A 10,556-nucleotide genomic window follows, 5' to 3' on the forward strand; every position below is an offset into this window, starting at 1 on the left:
ATTATTAAGATGTATCACCTGCTTGACTATAAAGTCAAAAGCTTGCAACATTTGTAATATTTTTAAATACATGTTATTTTCCCATTTTTGCACATGAGGTAGCCTACATATATCATTGCATATATCAGATAAAAGCACAATATAGATGTTATGAGGTGCTTGGTTTGATCCATGAACTTGTGTGCATCCAAAATCTCTTATTGCAAAATCCTTAGAGAAGCTGATTAAAGCTGAGCTCCTAATCAAGGTGCAACCTCTCTTGGATCCTTCCCAGTTTGCCTATAGGGCCAAGAGGGGGGTGCAGGATGCTACCATCACTCTACTAAGTCTTCTCTATAAACACCTGGAGGAAAGTGGGAATCATGCAAGGTTGCTCTTTGTAGATTTCTCCTCGGCATTTAACACCATCCAACCCCACCTACTGATTGAGAAACTACTGAACAACTTTAGCCTTGACCCAAGCCTGATTGGTTGGCTACTTGATTTCCTCACGCAGAGTTCAGAGAGTGAGGGTAAATAAAGTGCTGTCCAGTGGCCTAACATCATCCACAGGCTCACCTCAGGGGTGTGTTCTCTCCCCCCTGTTGTACATACTGTACAACAATGACTGCCGCAGCCAGTATGACAACAGGCACATTCTAAAATTTGCAGATGACTCTGTAATTGTCAGTCTCCTGAATTCCCATGAGAATGAGCATGGCCCTGTTATCAATGAATTTGTGTCATGGTGTGAAGATGCTTTTTTGCATCTGAACATCAGTAAAACCAAGGACATGTCCATAGATTTCAGACGCCTTCCCCCTGTTCCAAAGCACAGTGTCAACGATCAAGATGTTGAAATTGTATCATCTTACAAGTACCTAGGCACCTTGATTGATGACCGGCTTAAGTTCGACCTGAACACCACCTCGGTGTGCAAGAGAGGGCAACAAAGACTCTCTGCACTTAGGAAACTGGCTAAGTTTCAGGTGGACAAAACATTGATGGCATTGTTTTACAAAGCTTTTATTGAGTCAATCCTCACATTCTCTATTATCTGCTGGTATGGAAATGTCACCATCAGAGACAAAAATGCACTTTCCAAGATAGTAAATGTGGCCAGTAAGATAGTGGGAGTGAAGTTTGTTAGTCTCACCGAATATTTTAATAAGCAGGTGTTCAACAAAGCGATACAAATATATCAAGACACAAGCCATCCCCTGTATTCTGAATACGTGCTGCTGCCACCTGGCTTGCGTTTGTTGGCATCCTATTGCTTTTAACCATAGGTACAAAAATTCCTTCATCCCCTTTTCTATTCAAGTACTGAATGTACACAACAGGAAAAGATAGATTTGTCCATTTAGTGACCCCCCCCCCCCCCATATTCATTCACTTCCTCCTCTTATATCTAACTTATTTAATTAAGTTTTATCTTGGTTTTACTGACTTTTTAGGCATTGTCAGACCTATTTATGTCGTGTGGTATGTGATCCTGTCTGCAATCAAATTGCCCATTTGGGACAAAGAAATAAATTGAACTTGAAAACTGTCAAAAAATGCAGCCGAATAGCTGTGTGGATGGTACTTTGCAGGGCTGTCGCGTAGGTCAAAACTGACCAGCAGAACTGACCATGTCATGCAAATTATGTTTATTTCATATCAAAACACTTGCATCAGATAAAAGCACAATATAGATGTTATGAGGTGCTTGGTGTACTCAAGTAAATGTACTCCGTTACTGTCTGGCTCTGACTGCGCTGTAGTAGAATTTGCTATATGCACATGATGGGAATGCTCTATGTGTCTCTGCTGTCTTTGAAATGGCAGGTTATCTTTTGTGTGTATTCCTGTTTTGCTTTACTGATGCTAGGGGAAAGTTTGGCTCTCGTTGTTCTCAGATCAGTTTCATCCTTGGCTCTGAAGGCGTTCTCGGCAGCCTATGGACATCTCCTGTCATGTCTTCCAGTTAGCCGGGTCTTTGTGTGTGTCACATCATCGATGCACTTACTGATGTAAGAAGTAACAGGAGCTCCCATGCCACAAGGCACCTGGACCCTCTAGACCACAGTCAAAAACAACAGCAAGTATACTACAATAGCAACAATGACTTAAAACAAATATCAAAAGCAGTAATTACTCTGTGGCACTTTTAAATGTTTAGTGAATGAAAGTTCTTCTGCCAGTTTGTCCTAACAACTGCAATACAAGAAGTAGTGGGAGACAAGCTAACAACACACAACACGGTGATTCTGTTGAGAAAACAGGGTGGTAAAACATGTGTGATACTTCCTATTCAATATGGCAACTAGTAGTCTTTATTAACTTATATTATATAAAAAATACAAAAGAACAACACTCAGCTAAAATATTTGTTGACTGTTGAGTGAGTGAGTGAGTGAGTGAGTGTGTGTGTGTGTGTGTGTGTAGATCTTTATCTTGCAGGCTCCCAGGTTGGCAGACAGGTTTTCCCGCTGAGAAAAAAGGGGGAAGATGGTTAGTGAAAAAGACTGTAACCTGTATTCCAGTTTGATTAGATATTCTAGTGGAGGGATGTTTAGATTAACCAATGTCATAATAGTGTTACAACTAATAAAATATCTGAATACTCCACAGTATGGAAATAAAAAAAACTGGGCCCTGACATTCTGAATTGACAAAAGTTACATTATCAACATCTCAGGTTAGTACATTTACAAGTTCAGAGTGCAAATGAATAAAAAATAGTTTATAGCTCACACTCACCCCAGACAACACTCTACTACCAATTGCCATAAAACCCTACTGTTCATACTTGAATTTCCCCTTGGGGATCAATAAAGTATCTTTCTATCCATCTAAAACATCAGGTACACAGGAGTGTTACAATATAAACTGATTTACGGTATATATGTTTACATGTAGCCTGCAGTACCGGTATATAACTAAATTATAGCATAGACTATAATAACTAAATCTGGTACATTTACATGTCCTACAGTATATGTATGGCTGCTGGAACAACGTAATTTCCCTTTGTGTAATTGTGAGTATCTGGTGTAAAAGATAACCAACTCACCACATTTTGGAAGGCACCCAATCTATTAGGATCTCCATCTTCCCCTGTGGCAGGCAAACAAAGACATAGAAAAATAGTGTCTTGCTTAAAAAGATAACATTGCACTCAACTTAACATTCAAATTTTAACACTTCACATCAGTGACTATCAGCGTTTTGTAGACACGTAACACTTTTTATGATGTTCAGTTAATATCTCCTCATGGTCCACTCACTTTACATTCCCTATACGAGCTGTAAAACATCCTGGTCAATTTACACAGTCCCATAAACTGGAACATAGAGTAACTGCAGACAAACATTCTGGGGTTGGTAGCATCTCTAACAATACTAAAACATGCCATGAATATTTTTCAGAGAATACTTTATATTATATTTATATATAATATAGGGGTGAGTTATCTCTGGCGTGTCTTGTTCGGGATTTTGAACATAAACACAAAGATGAACAAACGCAATATCTGGTACGATTACTGATACTGACAGTTACTGATCACTGATTTCAATTATTCCGCAGTGCCATTATACATTTTTAAAAGTGATCAAAAAGTACTGTTACATCATCCATTGTTTTATTTGCAATTTTGTGTATGGAAATAACCTTTGTCTTTCTCTTTTTTAGTACTCTTCTGTACTGCTGCTTGTACATAGGGCTGTTGTGGGGGCACTCTTGTTCTTCACTTCCTTTTCTAGAAACTGTTTGACATAAGCAAATAGTAGAATGTTAATCAAAATGTTAACATACATACAGAACACAAATAACAAGCATATCATATAATTCATCATACAGTGTACAGATTAGGGCCTGTATCTTACATTCTCCGCAACTGACTTTCTTCCCTAACGCAGCGCTTTCTTTCCTGAAAGAATACAAGCAACACAAACAATACACAATGTACAATAAGGTCAAATGTGAAATGTAGGAGTGATGTCATGATATTTTTCTGTACATTTTGTTATTTGATGTCATCTAATTTTCAGTGTCCCACATTTTTCAGAATTGGGGTTGTATAGAGACGTTATAATGTATAGAAAATGTGGAATCACCTTTAACCATTAAGGTGAAAATGTCCTTAATGTTATTGAGGCATTTACTTTCCCCCCCACTTAACCTCAGGCCCTGAGGGAGAAGCATTTGTGGGTTTCTCTTTGGGTATTCAAGAAGGAGGACGGGACTCCAGCCCACAGCATTGAGCTTCTCAATCTGAAAAAAAAAAAACCCTGTTACTTTAAAAAAACATTTATAAATTGTGCCAGTGATATATGTTTACGTTTATGTATTTAGCAGACGCTTTTATCCAAAGCAACATACATATAAATTACAACACGCTACGGGCTAGCAGATGCTACGGGAATGCACTAGTTGAGAATGTACTAGTTGAGAATGTACTTGTTGAGAGTGTATGTGGGAAAGGTGTGAAAATATGTGCGTGGGTTTGGTGTGCATGTCTATTTGCATGTGTGCATGATTCATGTATGAACGTGTCACTACAGGAGCATAGTAGAGGTATTACTCATTTTGACACTTCATTCTTAAAGGTTGTATCAGTGATCCTGGCGGATATTGCCTGTGTTTTTGTTATTGTTTATGTTCAAATTTCTTAGCAGACGTTTTTGTCCGATATATAACTCATTTTATATTTTGTCTGAGGACCAAACAAGACACACAAGAGATAACTCAACCTTACCACCAGTATTCATTTTTAAAAAATCCATGCAATGCTTGGTTATTGTTAGTGGTGTACTACCAACCACAATGTTAATGTCCGGTAGACTCCGCGGTTTGTGGTGCATGGGCTGCGTAAAAATACCAGAGTCTTTTTCAGCGCCTAGAATGACAGGAGAGCTAGCCGACCATGAGAAAATATTAGCTGAACATTATAAAAGTGTTTTGTCTTTACAAATCGCTCATCATCGCTGATACAACCTTTAACCTAACATTAGTACTATGGTAATGTAACCAGGGCCTGTGCTAGCCATTTGGGTGCCCAAAGCACAAATGCATGGTGCCACTCTGGTGCCCCCACTATTTTGGATACTTTATATTGTTGGTTGGTTTAATAGGCCTACTGTTGGCAATGAAAAGTCGTAAATCTACTATGGGTCTCCAACGTCGCTCTGTCAGTAGCCTGGCTGCCTGCCCCTTCTGAAGGCTAAAGCAGTAGGCTACCTTTAAACATAATTGTTGCTGAGAGGAATCCCAGCCTACGAATTCAATAACAAAATAAATCATGCATAATTAAAAATTACCTTGATTTAGGCTACTTGGGTATGGCATAAGGCTTGGCTACACACAGTAAGGTTAATGTGCAAAAAATGAATGAAGTGGCTATTGGCTCGCAAATAAACAGCGGATGGAAAACCTGACACAGTTTGAACTAAATTTAAACTGAACATTGAAGCATAAAATACCAATCATATTTGATATTGGCCATGAGTTCCAACATTGAGCAATATAATCAAACAATCCAAAAGTTAATTAGGCATAAATCCAAACTAGACCGAGAATCTTCTGCTTTTGATACCATGCCACTCCAAATGTGTCTCACCATAAAACGCAGGAAAAAATACCTTAGGCCTGTTGTCCATGAAGGCATGCCTGGCAAATTGATATTTTATGAAGATGTAACTGGTTGCTTTGCTTTCATTAATGGTTTAGCTAGTCAAGTTTGCAAGGAAGAGACATAACGTGTGAACAGGCCACAATATCCAGTAGGGACGTGCTCACACAGATGCGGTAGCGGGCAGGAGAACTGTTAGCACAGGCTTTACATAAAATTATTCAACAGAAGCCTTATAAGAAATAAATGCCTGCCTCGAATAAAGGCCTGTGGTTTGCACAACCTAAGTAGCCTAAATAAAAGACCCGCCACAATTTGAGGATTTGCGGCATGATGATTTTCTACGAGCTATATTTTTTTGGTGCCCCCCAGGCACTTGGTGCCCCACGCGCAGTGCATGTTCTGCTTGTGCGGAGCACCGACACTGAATGTAGCACAAATGACTTACCAGAATAATAGCATCATCCATCAGATGGGAGGTCAGTTGATTCTTTTTGGTATTGGCCTCCCAGGTTTCCTTTTTTTCATTGAAGCTTTCTAGTTGTTTTTTTTGCCTCAGCTTCTGTGGCTGTGGTGCCGTGCATACTGGGCATATTTTGCACCCATTAAAAATGGATGCAAGACATGCAGGGCATTTTTTTTTTAACCCTCCCATGACAGGCTGCAAAAAATCAACAAGAAAAGCATACCGGTAATTAGAATTGCTATTGTTTAAAAATACAAATTCCTCAGTTGTTTAGAGAGATTGAACCATTAAACAACATGTTCAGTCTTTCAACTCAGTTGTAATAAAGGCAATCCTGTAATAAACAAGATTTCATCTATTTCAAGACTGATATTTGGGACCAACTCAGGGTATCTAGTATAACACTATGCGATTTGCTGTTCCTACATTAAACGTGGATTGATGATTCGGTGTTCCCCCAATGCCAATTGGATATTTAACAGAATCCGATGCTCTTCAGGTTAACAATAATAAAGTAACAATTTAGTGTCTTTCAAATTTGTGAAAATAAAAATCTTGGAATACTTACTATATGAGAATGAAAGGGTGAGTGTGTGTGTCTGTGTGTGTGTGTGTGAGAGAGAGAGAGAGAGAGAGAGACAAGCATGTATCTCGTAAATTATCTGTAACAAAGACAAAAAACATTATTAGAATGATATTTTATCTCTACATTATTAGCAAAAATGATAGATATGATATGATTACTAGTTACATGTTCTACAAGAATAGAATCTCCTTGACTCTAATCGCCTGACCATCAAATTGCTCAGTAACCATTCATGTTATATTCTACACAAGAATGATTGAAGCACATGCGTACATTGCACACACATAAGATATCATATCCACTTGGCGCCTACTACTACTACTTTTGCATACCCCCCCCCCCCCCCCCCAAAAAAAAAAAAACAACCCCTGCTGATCTGCACCATCTATCTATCATAATATATAAAGCAACAATCGTCTGTGTGTCTGTGGCTCGCTGGGTACTTGTATAAACTTAGCCTTGCCAGACTTATAAACGCTTTAACTTCAAGTAGTAGCATGAACTATACAGGATGAAACCATTTGGCTTAGCTAGCTGCTAATGTGGCATCCAAAAGCCCATGTCTGGTTGCCCAGTTGGCAAGTAGCTGCTACATCAGAAAGTTAATGTTGAGCCCTGAACACAAAATTTTGCTGGCGCAGAAATTAGGTGGAAGCGTGTTACACATATATGCAAATTGTGCCACATAGCTGGCGATGCCAAAAGTACACGTCCAAATCAATGTAAATAAACCAACAGCAGAGTTCCGAATTAGCTAATCTATCTAGCTAGCAGAGGCTCTGGCTAAGTACGTTGCATTTTATTTTGATGCAACAAAGAATTGTATTATGTCAGTCTCTTTCAAATACAGCTTTTACAGTGGAGTTCGAAATAAACAAATAGGAGGACATAATTGTTTTGGCCAAAACTCAATTTTAGACATGTTAAATGCCTATGCATTTCTCTTGCTTATTAGACCCTTGTACTTACCGCTCGGAATCTCGCCCAGACAATGGTTTCTGGGATCGTCGCACACAGTGACGCGATGCACAAAATTGCGCCAAAATATCAATAGCAATGAAAAAGTACAGTCTTAATATTTTATATCCTTGCTCAAATTTGTAAAATAATGAGCATAAATCTCCGAATGAAAGAAACTTGGGTATATGTAGCCATTACATTTAAACACATCACTTCCCAGAATGCATCTCTTTGCCAAAGAACTTTATTTCCACCTTAAGCAATATAAACATTTCTGCAGTAGTGTATTACATTTATAACAACTTCATAATCAGTATTGAGACGAAAGAACTAGTGCTATCAGTAAGCTAATTTTTTTTAAGTTGACATTCTCTGGGGATACGCTTCTGACATGGGCTTTGTTTACCTAGCAACGGTTACTATGCCTCGCTGAAATGAGAAGTGAGAACGTTTTTATTAAATATCCCACTTAAATGAGGGCATAATTTAAGCCAACGGCAAATATGCAGTCCTGAAACGACTGTAATTATTCAATATCCATGTATCCCAAAGTTATAAAAGTCAGTTGACCGAAATCTGTACTCAGTTGTTGAAACGGGGGATCCGTGTGTGGGCCACGGAATATATTGTCATTAACTTGCATTGGAACGAAATCCGTGTGTGTTTCACGGAAATGTCAACTTCCGTTGAGCGAAATCTGCACTCAGTTGTTGAAACAGGGATGGAATGCAACGCCTGACAGGCTAACATTACATAAAAATCGAACTGAATGTATCAAAAGTGTGTTTCCCAATAGGATAACAACATCCGTTGAGCGAAATCTGCACTCAGTTGTTAAACGGGGATCCGTGAAATAGCCACGGAATATATTGTCATTAACTTGCATTGGAACGAAATCCGTGTGTGTTTCACGGAAATGTAACTTCCGTTGAGCGAAATCTGCACTCAGTTGTTGAAACAGGGATGGAATGCAACGCCTGACAGGCTAACATTACACAGACACTAAAAAAGGCAATAAAAATCGAACTGAATGTATCAAAAGTGTGTTTCCCAATAAGATAACAACGTCCGTTGAGCGAAATCTGCACTCAGTTGTTTAAACGGGGATCCGTGAAATAGCCACGGGATATGAGTGTCATTAACTTGCATTGAATCGAAATCCGTGTGAGTTTCACGGAAATTTCAGTGATTCCGTGGGCCCACCACGGATTTTGAGTTAAGCGTCCGTGGATATTTCACGGATTCCCGTGAGACCAGGTTGTTTTGTGTGTTAGGTAGAAAATTGTGTGTGGTGTTTTGCAAAATGTGTTTTAGTCAATTGAAAACTGAGTCAAACACTGAGAATTAGTGTATGGTTTTGCAGATTTGGTGTCGGGTTATGATGTTTGGAGGACATGTTTAGAAAATTGTGTGACAAGCAAAGATTTAGTGTGTAAGCAGTTGAAAAAAACTGTATTTGTTTCTGCAGTTGAAAGGGTCTATAGGCCTATGAATACATACAATTCCCCTCCCACACACACACACACACACACACACACTTGTCTTTAGAAAAAAACAAAATCAGTGTTTTCAAAACTCCATGTACATCTGGTGGTCACTGTATTCTTCTTTGCTTTTGTTCTTGTTTGTTGTAAAATGCTGTATTCACAACAGCAAATTATTTGGGAAAAATCACTATTTTTGGTTTCAATATTGCTTGCATTTTTACTGTGTATTTCAACTTCTCTTTGTTGATACCGTAACTTTCACTCTTGTATGGAAATACATATAGAAAGCCTAAGGCAGAAGAGCTTTAGGTTTTGAGCAACAGTGTGTACATGATGTATCCAAAATGTCATATTATGACAAAAGTGTTTGTAATGTGAGGCGAATGTTTGCTTTAAACGTGTGTTTTTGACATTTTCAATGTTGTGTGTCATTTTACTGGAGATTTGAGGCATTTTGCATTTTGTGTGAGCAGTTGTGGGTTTTGTGTGTGGAGTTTTGAAAAATAGACACAGAGTTTTGAAAATGTGTGTAAACAATTGTAAAAAACTGTATTGGCAGCCATTACTAGCCATGTGGTGGACACCATGACACCACATGGTGTGTATTCAAGAGAGGTTAAAATGCTGTTACAGTTTTTTTCAACTGCTTACACACTAAATCTTTGCTTGTCACACAATTTTCTAAACATGTCCTCCAAACATCATAACCCGACACCAAATCTGCAAAACCATACACTAATTATCAGTGTTTGACTCAGTTTTCAATTGACTAAAACACATTTTGCAAAACACCACACACAATTTTCTACCTAACACACAAAAATCTAACAGGAAGTAACTTGATTTCGTTCTTCAAACACAACCCATCAAAATGCCACACTAAATCACCAGTGCTTCACTCTTTCTCTTCACATGTGCAAACACTCTTTACTTTACTGAACACCATCCAATCATTGCCTTAGTATAAGTCTATGAATAGATATACTCTCTATATAGGTATAGACCCTTTCAATCTGATCCTAGAGGATTTCCGGTTGAAATATTCAGAACCAATGCAGATACTTTGAAAATTACAGTAATCGGACTTTAGCTTACAGTAATGTTCTACAAAAAGTTGACTTTATGTAAAATGTGTCTTTTTACTCTGTTTTTGTTTGTCCCCATGTTACAGTACCATTAGCTCAATACGTTTTTCTGTGCCTCCAGAAATGCCTTAGGAACGCTTACTGTAGAATTGTTTGTTTCTGCAGTTTAAAGGGTCTAGGCCTGTGAATACATACTGTACACGACCCCCCCCCCCCCCACACACACACACACAGAAACACACACTTGACTTTAGAAAAAAACAAAATCAGTGTTTTTTTTAAAAACTCCATGTACATCTGGTGGTCACTGTATTCTTCTTTGCTTTTTTTCTTGTTTGCTGTAAAATACTGTATTCACAACAGCAAATTATGTGA

At 38.4% G+C, this 10,556-nt stretch overlaps 1 long non-coding RNA gene across 2 annotated transcripts; it reads right to left on the reverse strand.

Moving 5' to 3' along the window:
• Positions 1-1,616: 1,616 nt before the first annotated feature.
• Positions 1,617-6,946, reverse strand: LOC143138559 (uncharacterized). Of its 2 annotated transcripts, XR_012990248.1 has the most exons (7): positions 6,632-6,946; positions 6,046-6,258; positions 4,084-4,240; positions 3,853-3,896; positions 3,638-3,732; positions 3,038-3,081; positions 1,617-2,453 (listed from the first exon to the last, which is right to left on the reverse strand). It is a non-coding gene; the product is annotated as an uncharacterized LOC143138559 (long non-coding RNA). The 2 variants fall into 2 exon arrangements; XR_012990247.1 differs by having other exon boundaries at positions 6,046-6,946.
• Between the last annotated feature and the right edge of the window lie 3,610 nt (positions 6,947-10,556).

The sequence above is a fragment of the Alosa pseudoharengus genome, unplaced genomic scaffold (genome assembly GCF_046254945.1).
Source record: "Alosa pseudoharengus isolate Yale_2024_CS ecotype anadromous, Long Island Sound unplaced genomic scaffold, YU_APseudo_1.1 YU_APseudo_1.1_scf_21, whole genome shotgun sequence".
Lineage (NCBI taxonomy): Eukaryota > Metazoa > Chordata > Actinopteri > Clupeiformes > Clupeidae > Alosa > Alosa pseudoharengus.